This window comes from Gossypium hirsutum, chromosome D05, assembly GCF_007990345.1.
Source record: "Gossypium hirsutum isolate 1008001.06 chromosome D05, Gossypium_hirsutum_v2.1, whole genome shotgun sequence".
NCBI classification, from domain to species: Eukaryota; Viridiplantae; Streptophyta; class Magnoliopsida; order Malvales; family Malvaceae; genus Gossypium; species Gossypium hirsutum.
Genome location: NC_053441.1, coordinates 62906876 through 62928341, shown reverse-complemented (window position 1 = coordinate 62928341; position 21466 = coordinate 62906876).

Below are 21466 nucleotides of genomic sequence, written 5' to 3'. Positions count from 1 at the left end.
AGCTTACCAGACGACCATGTGGCATTGACAAGCCCCAATTTTGGCTTTCACTAATTATCATTTTTTGAGTTTTTTGCTACGCTACTCATTCGCTTTTGATTCAGAAACACCCACGAGCCTACCAGCACCTAATTTAAATAGATCACAAGTAATTAATGCGTCCATTCATCAAATTTAAAAGCAAAAATTTATAACACAAAACCCTCTAATTTAACGTTTAATAACAACCCCATTCTTTTTAGCTAAATTCCTCGAATACTTTCTTTACAATTTCCAATTAACCTTGAATTATGTTGCATCAATTTGGTGGTTATCGGTCTTTAGAGGTGAGCTTTACTTATGTCTTTTTAATTCTTTTGTTGAATTCCTTGTTGGGCATTTTTAGGGTTCGGATTTCATGGTTGTAATGGTAGAATTCATATTTTTCTATCTAATTGATTTGAATCATTTAGGTGAAGCTAGTGAAGCAATTGGGAATAATTTTTGGATGGTTTGATTTAGTTCGTTGAATCTATTATTGGGAGAAAAATTGAGGATTTTTTCTTTCAAATCATTGTTTTTGTTACTAAATTGGTGTATTAATTGTGCGTTCAGGTTCTAGTAGGCTTGTAGGTGTTATCGCAACAAAATAAAAGCAAGTGTGTAATGAGAAACTCGAAAAATAGCGAACGGCGAAAGTCAAAATTGGACACTGTCGACGCCATACGACCGTGTGCCTTTCATTATGGATAGGCAAGGACACCATTACCTTCATATAGATCAGGAGCTTCTATTTGGGATGTGATTTAGAGATGTTGATGCAAACTGGCTGTGTGGCTTTTCATTATGGATAGGCAAGGACACCATTTTTTAGGTTGAAGCAAGAGCTGTAATACAAGGTCTTCAAATAGCATGGGAGAACAGATACATAAAGCATGATTTGGAATGCAACAACGCGCTTTTGGTAGAAATAATTTTAGCTGGTGGAATAGCCAATAGCAAATTCGGGGAGTTACGCTTAATACATTATTTGCTCAAGCGGGACTAGAAAGTAAGATTTCGTCACATTTCGAGATCTCCAAATAAGGTTGCTGATCATATGGCCAAAATAGCTTCAATTGGATTTTGTAACGTACAACTGTTTTGGAAGCCTCCAGATTCAGTAAGGTATATATTGATAGCTGAGCGTAGTACTTTTTTAGGAAATTTATTAATATATGTAAAAACTGATTTTCTGGAAAATATTTTCAGGAAATCTCCCAAACAACAGAAAATATTTTACACAGATTCATCCAAACACCAGAAAAGTAAATCATTTTCCAGAAATCATTTTCCAGAAAATATTTTACTGGCAAACAAACAGAGCCTAAGTTGATAGTACTTTTAAGATTGTAATCATTTTGTGTTGATCCTTTCTACCAAAAAATAATTTTATTTAACATAATTAAATATTAATTAATTATAAGTTTTGGTTAAATTTAGTTACTAGTACAACACTATGTGTATAATTGTAGATTTAATCAATATTTTCTAATTAGATCATTTTATGTCCTTATAATTTTCAAATTTTAAAATTTCAATCTTAACACAAATGAGTTAATCCATTATCAGGATTTTAAGTGAGTTATATGTGGAAATAAAAAACTAACATAATATTACAAATAAGATAACACGTTTGTCGCAACATTTGTTGAAAATATCGAAACTTAATAAATTTAATAGTAATTCTTTAATAAGGACTAAAATTTTAAATTTAAAAAACATAAAAATTAAAAAAAATTATTCGATAATATGTTTGCTCCATAAAATCTTAAAAAATAGTAGAATTTAAATTATCGAAATTAATAAAGAAGTGTTGAATGGTTTAGGGAGCAAATGGACATACAAGTACTTTATGAATCTGAATAAAATAATTGACCGGAATGCATTAAATTAATTTTTTATAAAGCCATTTCATGTATATATATATATATTAAACTTGTATGATTACTAGAACTGTGTTTCGAACGTGTTGAATGGTTTAGGGAGCAAATGGACATACAAGTACTTTATGAATCTAGATATTTTGAATAAAATAATTGACTGGGAAGAATTAAATTAAATTTTTTAAAGCTATTTCATGTTTATATATATATATTAAATTTGTATGATTACTAGAACTGTGTATCTAATGTTGTTAGTTGGTAATCTTTAAATATTAATTTTATGTACACTCATTACTTGCGTGAAAAATAAAAATAATATGAAAAATATTAAAAATTTGGTTAATTTGCGAATAGAATATACCGGTTGAATCGAGCTAAAATAATCTTAAATGGACAGTTGAATCAATTTTGAATTGATCTGATCAATTGGTTCCCAATTCGACTGATTCAAAGTAAATAAATTAATAAAAAATAAAAAATAAAAAATTATAATATTATAATATCGATTCAACTGCCAATTCAACTAACTAGGTTCAATAAGTTTATATTGATTTACAACTTAACTAGTGTTTTTACCTCTTATTAGATCCTTACCCTAGTAGATTCTTAATCCAACCGATCCAATCTAACTTAGATAATAGATTTTTTATATTTTAAATTGTTTTAAAAAAAATCTATATATTTTAAGTTGAATTGTCAAAATTAATAAAGAATTGTTAATTAATAATTTAGGGTGCAAATAAACATACTGGCATTTTTTGATATAGATATTTTGAATAAAATAATTGACTAGTATGCATTAAGTTTATCAAAATCTTGGACATAGAAAATTATGCTTTTGTAACATGTTTTTCCTGAATGTAGATTGATGTAATGTTATTCATGACGACATTTGGACTTTTAAATTTGAAGTCATCGTGAGTGAATAATAGTATAATATCGCATCATTAAAATAAAATTAAAAAATCGTGAATGATTCATAAATAAATATTAATAATTTTATTTAACATGATTAAATATTAAATAATTATAAGTTTTGGTTAATTATAAGCCTGGTATTGCTACTGTATTGATCTGTTATAAGCAGGTCATGTTGTATTGCATGAGATGGGACGATATAAGCGGAGGAAGCAGTTTATCTAGAATGACCAGTGGTTCAGCCATAACGTATTTCAATCTATAGTCTATTTGCAACAACAGTGATTCATCCAAAATGTACTGGCAGCTTTCATATGCAACGATGGCTGATTCATCCACCAATATTTTTATCGTTAGCAGTTCATCTCCAATGATCAGTGGTTTATCCACAACATGGTGTAAAGGTAGAGGAGTTCTGGGGAACTCCTATTGTGGTGTGTGGCGAAGTTGGGTAAGAACTATTCTAATAAATTGAAACTGCATTGCCATTCATGAGCATGTGCATTCATAAACTGTGAATTTTGAAATATTATGATATTGATGTGTTGATCTAAATAATTGATGCTTTGAATCGCTATACGAGTGTAACACCCCAAAAAATTTTGAACTGTGATTGTTAAGTTGTGCTGTGATTATGTGTCTGCTTCTATGGTTATGTGTTATGCTTGCTCACCCAAGATCTGAGGTTTGAGTCATGTAACTTTTGGAATCCTGTTAATTTCTTTTATTTGAACCCTTAACTTAGGAGTCCTTGTTTCAATTTAATTCCGTGCATTTTGCATCAAGAATGAGCTTGTTGGTTCAATGGTTAAACATTTATTTATGTAAGTGTACCTATGTTCAAATCTTGGCTTGTGCATTAGGGAATATGTTTTTGCACTTCTCCATAATATTGATTTCATTTTTTTTAGAAGTTAAATGGTTTTTCGTTAACTCCTTCCATTTTCCCTCATTCTTGTTGTTCTTTTCTCTCTTCTTCTTTCTTTTTCTTTTTCTCTTCTTTCTTTTGTTGGTAATTGTCTAAAAAAATTGCTACGTATAACATTCGGTTGGGTGAATCATTGAATCATACTGCTTTATTGGTTGTTCAGTACTTAAAGGTAAGATTTTGATGCAACAATTTTAATAGCTAGGAGTAATTGTGTGTTCTTGAATTTCTAAAGTGATGATGTTGATTGTTTGTTTTGCTTTGTTGTTGTGGTCACAAAAATGTAGGGGAAGGTTAAAGATGCCTATTGTTCCTCTCGTTGCCTAGAATTCGGGTGTGTGCTGTTAGATTTTTGGTAAGTAAGTTTGTTCATTCGAGTTTTGCCTCGAAGGTTTCGACATTGTTGTTGTTGTTGTTGTTCTTACGTTTTAACATGTTCTTCAAGTCCCCAATAATTGAGTGGTGGAATTCTAGGTTTTAGGTTTTGGGGATCTAGGGTTGCTTCAGGGTCGTCATTACTTGTAGGTACGGTATCGAAACCCTTATCGTTTGCATTCTCGAGTGCTAAAATCTGGACAGTCGACGCCACACGGGCTTGTGCGCAGGCCGTGTGTGACACACGAACGTATGGTGGGCCGTGTGGTAGTCCATATAACTGAATGAGTTGAAATTTGAAACACACGGATGAACTACACGGGCGTGTGGTAGGCCGTGTAACTGACTGAATTGAAATTTGAGACACACGGGAGAACTACATGGGTGTGTGTCCGGCTGTGTGTAGGACATAAATGTGCAATGGTCACACGGGTAGGGGAGACAGGCGTGTGGTGAGCCATGTGAGGTATATGGGCTAGTACACGGGTGTATGCCCAGGCTGTCTGACTCACTAACTTGATAAATAGGGAGGCACGAGTAGGGGACACGGGCGTGTGTCGAGCCGAGTGAGGTACTATTTTACTTCATTTCGCTAATCACCATGCCATGTGTCATGTGAAAATATATTTATCCATTTCATTACTAGGCCTAAACATATTAAAAATATATATCGTTTTAAAAAAGTTGCATTAGTTCTACCTAACGTATAGGAAATATTTAAAACTGAGGCAATGATCATTATATTTGGGGTTCGAGGAGTCGTGCTCCTAACTTACGGAATATGTCATCTTCTTAGAACCGAAATAACTAAACATCCCATTTAAAATAAAAATGAGATTTAAGTAAGGATCAAATGGTGATTATTCTTGTTTTCGAGGATTCAAGGCATCGTGTCCTGACTTATGGGGCATGATCTTTTCTTCTCGACTAAGTTGAAATAAGCCTTTTTCGCAAAATTTAATTTAGTTAAATGATTTTAATTAAAAAGAAAATCTTACAAAGAGGGATCGTGTTTTAATTTGAAATATCATTTTTCGACATCAAAACATCAAGTAATCAATTAGGTACCAATTTTGGGCGTTACAAGGGTGCTAATCATTCCTCATACGTAACCGATTCCTGACCCCATTTTCTAGATTTTGTAGACTGTAGGTTACCATTTTAATAAATCTAACATTTTATTAAAATGCCCGAGTTTTTAGGTGATCTAATCACACTTAAATAAAAAAGGATTGGTGGCGACTCCATTTTCATTTTTTTAAAATTCCCAAAAAGTTTTCGACAGTCAAGATACAAATATGTGCCACTTCAACAATCTTAATTAAACATTTTGGAATTTGAAGAAATTTCTTACAAAACTTTTAATATAGATAAGTGCGACTAGATGATGAGCGCACGAAGTACTCGCGGACGGGATACTAGAGGCCAAGGTAGAGGGCGTAGAGGGGTTCACTGGGCAATATTCCAAATCTAGACACTAGCGAGATGCCGATGTTGCCTGTCACTGAGACTGGGCCACAAGATCGAGCGACTGGGGATGACGCATTGTCTCAGGCCATGTTAAGGATTTTAGAAAGGGTTGCTGGGCCAAATTCTGAAGCTGGAGGCCGAGGGTTGGTTACGAAATGACTCTGGTCTAACGGAGCTGAACTTTTCAGGGGTATTGCTAGAGTTGCCCCTAATGTGGCAGAATACTGGATAGAAGCCATAAAGAGAATTATGGATGACCTGGATTGCACCCCTGAGCAAAAATTAAAGGGTGTTGTATCGCTGCTACATGATGAGGCGTATCAGTGGTGGCTCACTGTTAAGGAGGGCACTCAGCCCGATCGACTAACATGGGAATTCTTTAAATTTGCTTTCCAAGGGAAGTATGTGGATGCCCTGACGAGAGAGTTTCTAAATCTAACTCAAGAGGATAAATCAGTGGCCGAGTATGAAGCTGAATTCTTACAACAAGCCGCTATACAAGTGGGATGGTGGCAATCAATTATGAGCGGTGTGTTTGGTTCGAGGACGGCCATAGGGATAGTCTGAGAGTTTTCATAGCTTCACAAAGGGAGCGAGATTTTGCCACACTGGTAGACAAGGTGAAGATCTCCGAGGAGGCGAAGCGTACTGAACGTATGAACAAAGAAAATGGTAGGAATAAGAGGGATTCGGAGTCTTCGAGTTTCGCTCAGAGGTCGAAGAAAAATGCCAAAGTGGATGGGTCGGTTAGAGGTGGGGCCCCTATTGCTGCTACTGGACTGCAGACATGTGTTGACTATGGTAGACGCCATCAGGGTGAGTGCTGGAAAAGGATTGGGGCATGTTTGAGGTATGGATCATTAGAGCACCATATCAGAGACTGTTCACGGAGGCCCGAGCTAATGTAAGCTACAGGTCAGGGTACTGTTCAACCATCGAGAGGTGTTTAACAACCACCAAAAGGCCGTGGCCAGGCCAGAGATGGAAATGGTATGGTCCGTGGTCGTAGAACACTAGGTAGAGGTGCTGGTCATACTGAGGCGAGGCAACTAGCTCTGGTTTATGCTGCACGTCGTCGAGAAGACGAAAACGCCCCAGATGTTATTATTGGTACATTCTTTATCTATAATGTACCTTATATTGCACTGATTTATGTGGGGTCTATGCATTCATATATAGCATGCTCGATGTCTGAGACTTTGGGTATAATGTTTGAAACCACTACGAGTGAAATTACTATATTGAGTCCTTTAAGGCAGTCAGTTAAGGTGAATAGATTGTTCAGAGATGTACCGTTGAAGGTTCAAGGAACCATTTTTTTGGCAGACTTAATGGAACTTCCTTTTGGAGAATTTGACTTAATACTGGGCATGGATTGATCGGTTAAGCATCAAGTGAATTTGGATTGTGCTCCTAAACTGGTGGTACTGAAAACTGTGGTGGGGGATGAGTTGGTGCTAATAGGGGAGCGTCGGAATTATCTGTCAAATGTAATTTCTACTCTGAGGGCCAAGAAGTTGGTTCGTAAGGGTTGCGAGGCGTATGTAGCCTATAGCAATGGTGTTGATTCTGAGGCTCCTTCTATTAAAGATATTAGAACAGTCAAGGATTTTCCAGATATTTTCCCTGATGAACTACCTTGACTACCTCCAAATCGTGAAGTTGAATTTGAGATTGAGCTCCTACCGGGTATAGCTCCAGTGTCCATCATCCTTTATAGAATGTCACCGAAAGAGTTTATAAAGCTTAAGGCCTAGATTCAAGAGCTATTAGATCTTGGGTTCATCCTCCCTAATATGTCTCCATGAGGAGCACCAATTCTATTGTTAAAAAAGAATGATGAATCCATGCATATTTGTATTGATTATCGACAACTGAACAAGTTGACCATAAAGGATAAATACCCTTTACTGATGATAGATGATCTGTTTGAATAGCTCCGAGAGGCTTCAGTTTTCTCTAAGATTGTTTTACGGTCAGGGTATCACTAGATGAGAGTTAAGGAGGCTGATGTGTGTAAGATGACATTTAGGAATCGCTATGGTCAGTACGAGTTCCTAGTAATGCCATTTGAACTGACGAATGCACCAGTAGCTTTTATGGATCTGATGAATCAAGTGTTCCAGCCCTATTTCGATCGATTCATAGTGGTATTTATTTATGATATACTGGTGTATTCGACGACTAAAGATGAGCATGATGAACACCTCAAAGTGAATTTACAGATTCTACGAGAAAAACAACTATACGCCAAGTTCAGTAAATGTGAGTTCTGGTTACATGAAGTAACGTTTTTGGGGCATGTGGTTTCTACTCAGGAGATTAGAGTCGATCCTCGAAAGATTGAGGCTGTCTTGGATTAGAAACAACCTAAGACTGTATCTGAGATTCACAATTTTCTGGGACTGGCAGGGTATTATCGATGATTTACATAGGGGTTTTCTCTGATTGTTGCACCCTTGACTAAGCTGCTACGTAAAGGTTTGCCATTTAATTGGACTGATTCGCAGCAAGAGAGCTTTGAGAAGCTCAAGACTGTACTGACTGAGGCCTCTATTCTAATACATCCAGAGTCTGGAAAGGAGTTAATTCTGTATAGCGATGCATCACATATCGATTTGGGATGTGTATTGATGCAAGAGGATAAGGTGGTAGTGTACGCGTCTCGTCAACTTAAAACTCATCAGAAAAATCATCCGATGCATGACTTATAGTTGGCCGCAGTGGTATTTGCACTAAAAAGCTGGAGTCATTACTTGTATGGTGAGAAGTGTATCATTTACACTGATCACAAGAGTCTCAAGTACCTCATCACTCAGAAGGAGCTGAATCTTAGGCAGCATAGGTGGATTGAAATGCTTAAGGACTACGAGTGTACTATTGAATACCACCTGGTAAGGCTAATGTGGTGGCCGACACACTGAGCCATAGAGCTATGATTGACCTGAGGGCGATGTTTACTCGCCTCAGTTTATTTGATGATAGTAGTTGTTGGCCGAACTACAAGTTAAACCGATGTGGATAGAGCAGATTAAGGGTAAGTAGAAAGAGGATGAGTCGTTGGGACTTCATTTTCAGTAAGTTGAGAGTGGGACTACTGAGTATTTTGGACTGAATAGCGAAGGGGTGCTTTATTTTCGTAGGAGAATCTGTGTACCAAAATATACTAAATTGAGGCAGTCTATACTGTGAGAGGTACATAGTAGCCCTTATGCTATGCATCCTAGTATAAATAAGATGTACCACGACCTTCGTGGGTTATACTGGTGGCCAGGTCTTAAGCAAGAGATTATCGAATTTGTGGCTAAGTATCTGATACGTCAGCAGGTTAAGGCTGAGCATCAGTTACCTTCGGGTTTGTTGCAGCTAGTCAAGATTTAGCTTTAGAAGTGGGAAAGAGTGGTTATGGACTACGTTAGTGGGTTACCCCTCACACCTACTAAAAAAGATTCTGTATGGGTCATCGTGGATCGATTGAACAAGTCTACCCACTATACTGGTTCGCACTGACTACTCTCTGCAAAAGCTGGCTAAACTGTATGTGTCTAAGAAAGTGCGACTGCATAGGGTACAGATTTCGATAATAGCTGATAGGTATCCTCGCTTCACGTCTCGATTCTGGAAGAAGTTACATGAGGCTTTGGGTACAAGACTGGACTTTAGTACTGCGTTTCACCCCCAGACAGATGGTAATTGGAAAGGGTGATTCAAACATTGGAAGATATGTTAAGGTGTTGTGTAATTGATTTTCGAGGCTCTTGGGAAGACTATTTGCCTTTGGCAGAGTTTGCTTATAACAACAGCTACTAGTCTAGCTTACAGATGGCACCTTATGAGGCATTATATGGCCGTAGGTGTCGTACTCTTTCGTGTTGGAGTAAGTTGGGCGAGCGGCGTGTTTTGGGCTCTAATTGGTTTCTGATACCGAGGAAAAAGTTAAATTAATTTGGGATCGACTAAAGATGACATCTGACAAACAAAAGTCGTATGCGAATTTGAAGTGCAAGGAGATTGAGTATTCTGTGGAAGACTTCATCTTTCTTAAGGTATCGTCATAGAGGAAGATACTAAGATTTGGATGGAAGGGCAAGTTGAGCCTTAGGTTTATTGGGCTTTATTGCATACTGAAACGTGTGGGACCGGTTGCCTACCACCTTGATTTACCTCTAGAGCTGGATTGAATTCATAATGTGTTCGACGTCTCTATGCTGAGGTGTTATCACTCTAATCCCATATACGTGATTTCGACTGAGGAGATTGAGGTTAGATTGAACCTGACTTTTGAAGAAGAACCAGTTCAGATTTTAGATCGTGATGTGAAAATTTTGAAGAAGAAGTCTATTCCACTGGTTAAGGTGCTTTGGCGCAATCACAGCTTAGAGGAGGCCACGTGGGAACCCGCAGAGGTGATGCGACAACAATACCCTCATCTATTTTGATCAGGTAAATTTTGAGGCCGAAATTTTCTTTTAAGAGGGTAGAGTTGTAACGCCTCAAATTTCTTATTGTTTTTGTTATAGTGAAAATGTGATATAATTATGTTTCGGCATTTTTGGTTAAGTGCTCTGTGTGAGTCTGGTAAGTCTTGAGTTCAAGCCCTGACTTTGGAAAATTCTAGTTTATTTTTTACTTAACCCTTATTTCTGGCTAGTAGGCTTTTAATTAAAAGTTTGTAAGTACTTACCAGAATGGGTCTGCTAGTCTGGTGGTTAAGGGGAGTGTTGGTTGGTAGAGCGTTAGGAGTTTGAATCCCTACGTGAGTGTAAGGACAAATATATTTTTTATTTACTCGTCAGTTGGAGAGTTTGAGTGGTATTGGAAATCTGATTAGTGGGAGTTTGGTAGAGAGAATTTAGGGGAGTGGATTTTGGGGTTATCAGATTTTCTTAGAACTATCGTTTCCTTTTTGTAAAATTTTGATTTTCCCAAAACTCCCCACCTTTCTGACGCCACCTCTTCTCCCTTTCTTCTTCACCTTTTGTTTTTCTATTGCAAACCCGAAATTTTTTCTTTCCATTATTCTTTCTATTTCCGTCTCTTTTGTTGGCTACCACACCTTCATTCCGTTGGGTCAGTTTTCGTCGCACGTTCTGGTAGTAGAGTTTTTGGTCTCTTTAACTTACAATGTTTTTCTTCCAACTTTGAGTCTATTTTCAAGATATACAAACAAGAACATCGTCCAAAATCTGTACGAGACGATAATTAATTTTTAGTGCAAAAAGGTTGAAACTGCCGACAGTAGAGTGGGGGAAACTTTAAAGAATAAACTGTACTTACTGGCTAAACCAAAAATTCTAAAAATTTTATAGTAAGAAGATATGTGAGTCTAGTTTCAGGAAAAATTTGCGGACCTTAATTCGGAATTCTGTAACTTTAGATGCAAATAATTTAGTAACAGTGACTCAAGTAGACAGCTTTGAAGGATTATAAGTAAATAGTGGAAACACATATGAATAATTATCTTACACTAAAATGGATCACAAAGCCAAGGCTAATTTGGGCTACGTGGGCCACACGGGCATATGGGCCCACACGAGTGAACTTCTTGGGCTCGTAGGCCCATTTTCACTGTTTGACTGATACGGTTGCACGGGTCGCCTAAGTCAACTGTGAACCTTCTGTAGGGACGATAAGTTTACCTAGACCCTTAATTGACTGAAATGATTGTATGACTGATATGATTAAGCCTGATGATGTCTCAATGATTTGATACTAAATGCTCTGTTTACATGCATGATATTATGTTACAGCATGTCATATCTGTATATTGCATTACATTGGGTTGGGAAATTATAATGTTCGAAGGAAGTGTACTGAAAGGCCTCGACCTAAGTTACTGGTAGCTCTGCTGCGAACTACTATTTAGTGCCGCATTCAGTACCTTTTGGAGTGTAGGGATGGGTGAGCTGATTATATCCCCACATGGAGTGTAGGGTTGGACGGAGTTGGAGTGTAGACGTTGGCTAGGTAGGATTTGAAACTGTATATTTGTTACTGCACTGAATAATTATATTGTAATGGGCCAAGGCCCAAATGCATGACTGCTTCTGTATTGTAATGGGCTAAGGCCCTATTTGAAACTGAAACTATACTGAACTGGGCTTAGGCCCAGATTGCGATTGCCTTCTGACTATTTGCTTTATATAGGATTACACACTGAGTTTTCATAAACCCACCTTTCTGATTTGACTGTACAGGTAATCCCCAGACATAGGCGGATCAGTGCGACAAAGGACTCAGCGGTGGCCACACGACCTATTTAGTTCGACTTAGTAATTAATTATAATTTTGATTTTATTTTGGGGTATTTTATTGTAAGAATGACCTCTTTGGGTTTTAATTTTTAAATTGGTGTTTTTATTGTTTTGATTTACAACTGCTAGTAGTAGGGATAATCGAGTTTTCAAAACGGATCAAACATTTTAACAAAATTCGCACAAACATGCAAACTATTTTGAAAAGCTTCCGCAATAAGTGACGTTTTGAAAGAGAATAACTTTTGAATACGAATCACGTTGAAATTGATCGACACGTCTTGGAATTAAGCGTAAGAGAGTGTAAAGAGGTAGTAAAGATAAGAAGTTTTCGACGACAACTCATTTTTTTGAAAAACACTACCATGTGACACCGCCAGATTCGACCATAACGTCCAGGCCGGGTTGGGGGCGTTACAGGTTTAGGGAGCAAATGGACATACAAATACTTTATGAAGCTGGATATTTTGAATAAAATAATTGACTGGGATGCATTAAATTAATTTTTTATAAAGCCATTTCATGTTTATATATATATATTAAAGTTGTATGATTACTAGAATTGTGTTTCTAATGTTATTAGTTGGTAATCTTTAAATATTAATTTTATGTACACTCATTACTTGGGTGAAAAATAAAAATAATATGAAAAATATTAAAAATTTGGTTAATTTGCGAATCAGAATGAATTGGTTGGATCAAGCTAAAAAAAATATTAAATGGATAGTTGAATCGATTTTGAATTGATCTGACCAATTGGTTCCCAATTCGATCGATTCAAAGTAAATAAATTAATAAAAAATAAAAAATAAAAAATAAACAATTATAATATTATAATATCGATTCAACTGCCAATTGAACTAAATAGGTTCAATCAGTCTATATTGATTTACAAGTTAACTAGTGTTTTTACCTCTCATTAGATCGATACCCTGGTAGATTCTTAATCCAACCGATCCAATCTAATTTAGATAATAGTTTTTTTTTATATTTTAAATTATTTTTAAAAAATCTATATATTTTAAGTGGAATTGTCGAAATTAATAAAGAATTGTTAATTAATAATTTAGGGTGCAAATAAACAAAATGGCATTTTTTGAATAAAATAATTGACTAGTATGCATTAAGTTTATCAAAATCTTGGACATAGAAAAATATGCATTTGTAACATGTTTTTCCTGAATGTAGATTAATGTAATGTTATTCATGACAACATTTGGACTTTTAAATTTGAATTCATCGTGAGCGAATAATAGTATAATATCGCATCATGAAAAAAAAATTAAAAAATCCTAAATGATTTATAAATAAATATTAATTGTACAGGCCAATTTTGGGCTAAACCTAAAACCCAACTAACCTAGCCCAATACCCTAAACCAACCTAGCCCAATACCCAAAACCAACACCAGCCCGAAATAGTGAAGCCCGATAGGCCCAAGTCTCCAAATTTTTTGGAAAGCCAGAAACCCTAGGGTTTCTGGCGCCGTTGCCCATACACTGCTCCACTATAGCGGCCCCATACCCCCACGCGTCTGACACCAGCTGCCACCGCCCAAGCATCTGCCACCACCGCCCATGCCCACTTGCTCTGCAAAACCTGCAAAACAACAAAGAACAGAGAGCAAAAATAAGGCTATAAAAGCCGAAACAAGCATGTAAACAGGGGGAGAAGAACCGATTTGTAAATAGAGGGGGAATCGATCTGGTCTTTTGCAAAAAAAAAGAGATCTCTTTTTGTAACTCTTTGCAAGATTCGAAGAAAACAGAAATAAAAAAGGTTGTTTTTTTTGTCTTTTCCGTTTATTTTATTTTATTTCGAAACAAAAATAAAAAAGGGGGCATTTTTACCTTTTTTTGCCGTCACCGGAGCGTTCAGGAGGTCGAGGAGAGGCATCGGAGAGAAAAAGGGGAGACTTTTGGTCTCCCTGCCGCCGTGCACGGCGGCGCCGGCGCTGGCGACCGGTGGCCGGCACGGTGGCTCTTGCTCAGGCCCTTAACCGGAGAAGAAGGAGAGGGGAGAGTGTTTTTGAAGTCTTTTTCTGAAAAGAAGAAGAAGAATGAAATTTTTTTAAAAAAACTGACTTAAATAGGCTTCCAAAACGACGTCGTTTTGGGCAGCCTTCTTAGGTACCAAAACGGCGTCGTTTTGGCTTTGACCCGATCCACCCGACCCGCCTGCCAAGGATCCGCGTGTTTTCTATCAAGGGGTTATTTGCGCTTCAGGCCCTTCCGCATTTTCAGTCTGTTTCAATTTGGACCATTTGTCTTTTTTCTCCTATTTTAATTTGGACCACGAATTTGTTCCCTTTTTTAATTTGATCCTCAAATAGTTGGGCCCCTAAGGAAGGGACGCGTGGCCTGAAAATCGGGTTTATTACCCATTTAGCCCTTCTTCCTTCCGCGCCCTTATATTTTGGTCCTCCTTTGTGGATTTTATTATAGTCTTAACCTTTAAATTTTATTTTTATCACAAATTGACCCATTTCTTTATTTTTGTTGTTTTATTAACTAATCTAGCTATTATTATATTTTCCCATTATATATATGTATATTTACGTCACCATTATTATACCATTTAGTTTTACATTGTTATTGTTATATTTTATTTATATTTACTCATTTAAATTTTGAATATATTTGTCCTATTATCATTATTATAACTATTTATATATATCATCTTATCATATATTTATATCTTATTATATATATATCTATATATCCCTTTATAGACACGTTTTTTTTAGCTTATATACATGCATACATATACGTCTATATCCATCATTCATTTTTATAAAATATATGTATATACGTCTTTTTTTACATATATATGTACATACTTACACTGTTTTATTTTGCAATAGACAAACTTATATCATTTATTTTATGTAATATATATGTATGCACATACCCATTTTTTTATTTATATATGTACATATTTATACTTTTATAATATATATACATGTGTATGTACGTGTTTTTATATATATATACACACATACTTATACATATTATTTATATTTTAAAATCTATATTTTTCTTACGTATTTTCTATATTTTATAATTCACATACATATGTTTTTTTTATATATATATCGCAATACATATTAGCATCGTGTTTCATTTTGCCCAATATATCAAAATCTATTTCAAATAAATTAAATCTCGTTTTTAGATATTTGAAAAGTTGTGCCCTAACTTTCTGGATTTCGATTTTCACAATAAATCCAAACACGTGAATATTTTCAAACTCGAGTTTTCAAACGATCTCGGGAATTAAGAAAAGATCGTGTCCTAACTTACTAGGCATGATCCCTTTTCTAAACTCGAGATAATTAAAAGTCTTGTTAAATAAATAAATTTTTCGGCATGTACTCTCGTATCGGGAATTTGATACGTTGTGTCCTAATGCATTGGATATGACATGTCGTTTTCTCGGGATGAGGATTTTTTTAATAAAGGCAATATTTTGCGTTTGGAAATTCGAGAAAACATGCCCTAAGGTGCCGGGTGTCGATTTTTCTCGTTCAACCAAATAGCTAAATATCCTTCCGAAAATTTCAAAATAAGGCAATATTTTGCATTCGAAAATTCAAGGAACGTGCCCTAATGTGCTGGGTTTCGATTTCCCGATTGACCGAATAGCCAAATATCCTCTTGAATTTTAATCCATGTCATTCGAGTTTTTTTCGGATCGTATTTTAAATTTCTTTAAAGTTTTCAGTTTTTCGACACTAAGACATTAAGTAATCAACTAGGTACCAATTTTGGGCGTATCGAGGGTGCTAATCCTTCCTCGTGCGTAACCGACTCCCGAACCCATTTTTCTGAATTTCATGGACCAAACTTGTTGTTTTAATAAAATCAAACCGTTTATTAAAAACAACCACTTTTCGAGGTGACCCGATCACACCTCATCTAAAAAGATCGGTGGCGACTCCCGTTTTTTTTGTTTCGTCAAAACCCAAGTCGACCCCGTTTTCATCCAAAAAAATGGTGTCAATAGCTTGGCGACTCCGCTGGGGAAAATAAGAGAGTCAAGCCACGTGTTGATTATTTCTTGTCTTTTTGTTGAAAGTGGAAAATTCGATTTAAATTTACGATCCTCTCATTGCATCTCTTTTGTTTTGAGTTATATTTTTTTTTTGTGTTCTGTATTTTATTTTACACCTCTGCACATTGCATTGCATGACCGCTGGTCATACCCTTTTAAGTGGGAGTGAGAAACTACGCCTTCGTGAGGTTTTCACCTCCGCATGGGATAGTGAATCGCTTCCGGGATACATCCGTACCTATGTCTTCGTGAGATTTTCATCTCCGCATGGCCATAGGGAAATGTATCCCCCTGAACCGAACTCGGTCCGCATGAGCCTACAATGGGTGAGGATCAAGGAATCTGCTGGTTCAGGTACCCTTACTTTAGAACCAAACCTCATGTAGTGAACCTTAGGAGCTCACCCTAGGTAGAACCACTTCGAACCCCTAGTATTCACCCAAATAGGTGTTCTATTTATTCTTGCTTGCTTTTGCTTTGTACTAACATGTTTTCTTTTTGTCATGATTGCATTGCATTTTCATCATAAAAAGAGGTGTTGATTCACGTTCAATTGCTAAATAGAGAGCTTGTCATAAGAAAATGGGTTTCTTGATAAAGTGGATGACGATACGGTTGTCCTAATACGGTCCGAGAAGATATAACAAAAGAAGGATGATAGTTCAGTAGAGGACTATACAACTTTGCCTCGTTGCCTGAAGACTCAAGATGACAAAGATTATTTGAGAACCGCTAAACTTTTTAAAGAGAAGCCAACGAGCATCACAAGGATGAGTGAGTAATGAGTCGCGGCCCAGATGAAGAAAAAAGAGATAGAAGGGATGTCCCTTTTGAAGAGTTCGGGAGATTTATCTTAACGCTCGAATGAAGAAGAGGATCGAATGTCCCCGCCTATGACGGAAAAGCCGTATATATATCTGCTTTATGTAAATAGATTTGTTTTCTATTCCAGTTGTTCTAATAGAATTGAACCAAGAATCAACGTTTCTTTTGGCATTCATTTCATGCATTTGCATTACATTGCATCATATGCATTAGACTTTCACGAAGTGACCCTAACTAGGTAAAATTATTTCAGTTACCCTGGAAACCAACAAAAATCTAATCAAATATCACTACGGTACTCGTCGCCAAACGAAAGCAATGGATCAAAGGTTGGAAAGATTGGAACAGTTGCAACGAGAGATGCAAGATCAGATGCACGAACGACTGGAAAAAATCCAGCAAGACATGTTAGAATCCCAGAACACTGTGATGAACCAAGTAAAGCAATTATTGACTGGAAGGAATGACAAAGGAAAAGGCCCTTTAGTTGATGCTGGGGATGATCACGATGACCCTGCCTATCCTCCAGGTTTCACCCCAACTAACATCCAAGCGCAACCAGAGGTGTACCCGCAGAGGGCACCTGTTACCATTAGATCCCAATACCAGGTCGGTGCCCCAGCATCGATGAACTTTCCAACAGGCTCGGGTTCTAATCCCGGTGATAATCCTACCAACCCCGTGTTTCCTGATCTCGATAACATGGCAGAGATAGAGAAAGCGAAAATGGACTTGTCAAAACAACTTGAGGACCGATGTAGATGGCTAGAGGAGAAATTTAGAGCCATGGAGAACACCGACTACCATTGTGGAGTCGACGCCAAGGACTTGAGTTTGGTACCTGATCTAGTACTCCCTCCCAAATTCAAAATGCCGGAGTTTGAAAAGTACAACGGGACTAGTTGTCCTGAAGCTCATATAACTATGTTCTGTCGAAGAATGACAGGATACATCAACAATGATCAACTGTTGATCCACTGCTTCCAGGACAGTCTGATCGGGTCTGCAGCTAAGTGGTACAACCAGTTAAGCCGCGTCAACATCCATTCATGGAAGGACTTAGCACAGGCTTTCATAAAGCAGTACAACCATGTGACAGATATGACACCCGATAGAATCACATTGCAGAACATGGAAAAGAAGCAAAGTGAGAGCTTTAGGCAATATGCCCAAAGATGGAGAGAGGTCGCGACACAGGTCCAGCCACCTCTTTTAGAGAAAGAAACCACGATGCTTTTCATCAACACTCTGAAAGCACCGTTCTTTAACCACATGTTAGGAAGTGCTACCATGAGCTTCTCAGATGTAGTGATGTCTGGTGAAATGATTGAAAATGCAGTAAGAAGTGGGAAGATAGATGCGGAAGAAGGCATCAAGAGATCAACCCCAAAGAACAAAGACAATGAGGTGAACAACACGAGTACATATAGCAAGGGTTATTCAAAACCAATTACGGTGAATCAGCCAAGAAAAATGGTCGCTAACCAACAAGGCTCATTGAGACAAGAACCTGGAGTGAAACCAGGTACTGAGAACCTTCAGTTCACACCAATTCCAATGTCATATGAAGAGTTGTATCAAAATTTATTCGATGCGCATGTTATTTCCCCTTCCTACTCAAAACCCCCACAACCTCCATATCCTAAGTGGTATAATGCGAACACACACTGTGACTACCACGCAGGAATTACGGGGCACTCAATAGAGAATTGCATCACCTTCAAGAAACTAGTTGAAAAACTCATCAACATGGGTATTGTCAAGTTGGGTGACTCATCTACTGCAGAAAATCTGTTACCCAATCATGATTGACAATAAGGTGAATACGATGTATGAAGAGATATTGGGAAGTGTTCACATCAATGACATGCATGAAGACACAACTGAAGAGGGAACTTTGTTAGATGTCTGCCCTCATAAACTTGGAAGTGTTCTAAATAAATCAGACTGTAAAAGAAGTCTCTGTAGTATTTAGAGCCTACTCAGAGTAATATTCAGAACAAACTTGTTGCTTTTAGCCTGAAGCAATATGAATTTTTTGTGAAATAGGCTCATGTCTGAACGTCGTTATTTTAATGAAATGCATCTTTGCGATCATTTTTGAGCTAATATTCTTTCATTCTTTATGAATAATTACTTTTAATCTTTCATTCTTTCTCCAAAATCATTCATTTATTCATAATTATACTGTACAGATAATTATTCTTAAATTCATACATTCTTTGTATATTCTTTTGCACCAACAACAGGTCCCTGAATATCAACGACATGAATAACACTGCTACAGACTCAGAATCTCCTTTTGAGCGAGACATGTGTTTAGAGAAATCTCATGACTTCGAAGATGACATAGATTGTGGCCTATCTCCGTACTTATTGAGGAGGGTAGAACAAGGTGAAAACAGATTCCACCTTACAAAAAATCAATGGAGTCCATGTGAGGCATGAAGGTTACTAGGTCGATCTCGCAAAAAAAAGGTCTGGTGGTCATCAGTTTATCTTCACGGGAAGAAGCTGCTTCATATGCCAATGTCACGAAGTCGACAGTAAATTTTTTGAAAAATCACGAAAAGTCGAAAAGAATCATATTTGACAATGCACTAAATTTGAACAAGAGCAAAATATAAGAAGTTTGCAGTCTGTTCAAGATTAACACCTTATCACCAAAAAAAACTCTCTCAGGGCAACGCCCTCTTTTTGGGCTTATCGCGGTTTTACCTATTGAGGTCGAGATTTCCTTCTCTTTGAGTTTTTGGATCCAATCCTGATTGGAGAGGAATGTTCAAAATATCTATCATGGTCAAATGTACCAAAAACAAATGGTATGAGTTCACCAAAACAAGGTTTGCTCCAGAGAATTCCACAAGGGGGACCCGATATCAAAGAAGATCCTTCCCATACAAAAGGGACTTCAGAAGAAAGTGGATGTCAAGCCAGAAGGACCTTATGTGGAAGGCTTTATCTGGGAGAGTGTAGGTATTGACCAAGATAGATGGCGAGAACTTGCCTAATCTTGAGAATTTTGATTCAAGGAACAAATACTTCACTTAAAAAAAAAGAGAATTAATGAAAAAGAAGAAAAGAAAAATGAGTGAAAAAAGGAGAGGCCAAGGTGAAAACCCGCAAAGGGCGCCTTGAGACCAAAGGGGCTTGAGTTGAAAACCCTAAAAAAAAGGGCGACTCAAATGTTGGATCAAATTGGGGCATGAGGCGATCAGAGCATCTCAAATTTTGATCAAATCGGGGCATGTAATGATCTTGCTATACCTGATTCAACAGGAAAGGGTAGGTAGCATCTTGGGGCATCGACAAAGTCTTGTAGATCTCCTAAACACATGTCAAACACAGAATGGTCTTTCAAAGAGTTGGTACAGAGAAGTTCAAGCTACGATATCTGGGGCATCTTGTCCTCATACTTTTTTTCTCTTGGAATACTTCATTCTTTTTCAAGATACGTGTTCCCAATTAATTCCCCTTTTATTCTTGCTATCCTTGATAGTTTATCCATTTTGAGCTATGCTCTCAAATCAATTCTATTTTATCTATCGTTATGATCTTTTGCAAGCATGTTGCATTGGAATAATGATTAATGGACTAATAAAACTTTCACGAAGGAAGTTTTGCATATTACTCTGAAAAGTTTCTAAATAATATAGGAGCCTGAAGCAGGACAATTGTTTAGAACACTCCAAATTTAAAGGTTGGAAATTTGGGAAGGAATAGTCTAAGTTTAGACTTTCTCTTTGGATTTTTGTTGTCAAACACGTTGATTGACAAGATGCCATGTTGGTGACAAAGCTTGAATAAACAAGAAAGTGATGGTCTTCAGGCAATAGGAAGAGGTTACCTCGGGAAGGAGAGCCCTCGTTTGCGCATGAGTCGTTGGTACGACACATTGGGAATGATGTAAGGGACCAGAAGGATTTAAATCTTATACCCTTGAATTGCGATAGGAGAAGATTGACAAAAGCCATATCTTTCTACCCTGGGGTTACAGTGGGAGATTGATGGTACAAATTTTATGTCCCAGTGGATTGAACTATGATGTTCACAGTGGGGGCAATCAGATTACGTGTTTCTTTGGAAATACCAGCTGGTCAAGAAGGCGTTGCGACACGTTAGTGATAAAGCCTTAATAAGCTTTTGAGCGATGATAACCTAAGCATTAAGGAATCATTTTCATGACATTCTGCAAATGTCATTCACGCACATCTAGTTAGGAACATTTGATCCATTCTGATCATGCCATCCTAATCATTAGGCATAATTAGGTTCATTATACAGGTCATGTTCCCTAGAGAACAGATCAGTAAAAATCAAAGACAAACCTTGCCTCTCTCGTTTGTAGCAGAGCTGGTTGAAGATAGCAAATCTTGCCTTCCTGCATTGACAGCGAAGCAGATCGAAGACAAACCTTGCCTCTCTCGTTTGTAGCAGAGCAGGTTGAATATTGCAGATCTTGCCTTCCTGTATTTGGCAGCGAAGCAGATCAAAGATGGCAGATTTTACCTCCCTGACTACAGTGGAGTACATTGAAGCCGATAACTCTATCTCCCTGCATTTGGCAGTGGAATAGATTGAAGATCAAAGATGGCAGATTTTACCTCCATGTGACTATAGTGGAGTACATTGAAGCCGATAACTCTATCTCCCTGTATTTGGCAGTGGAATAGATTGAAGATCGAAGATGGCAGATTTTACCTCCCTGACTACAGTGGAGTACATTGAAGCCGATAACT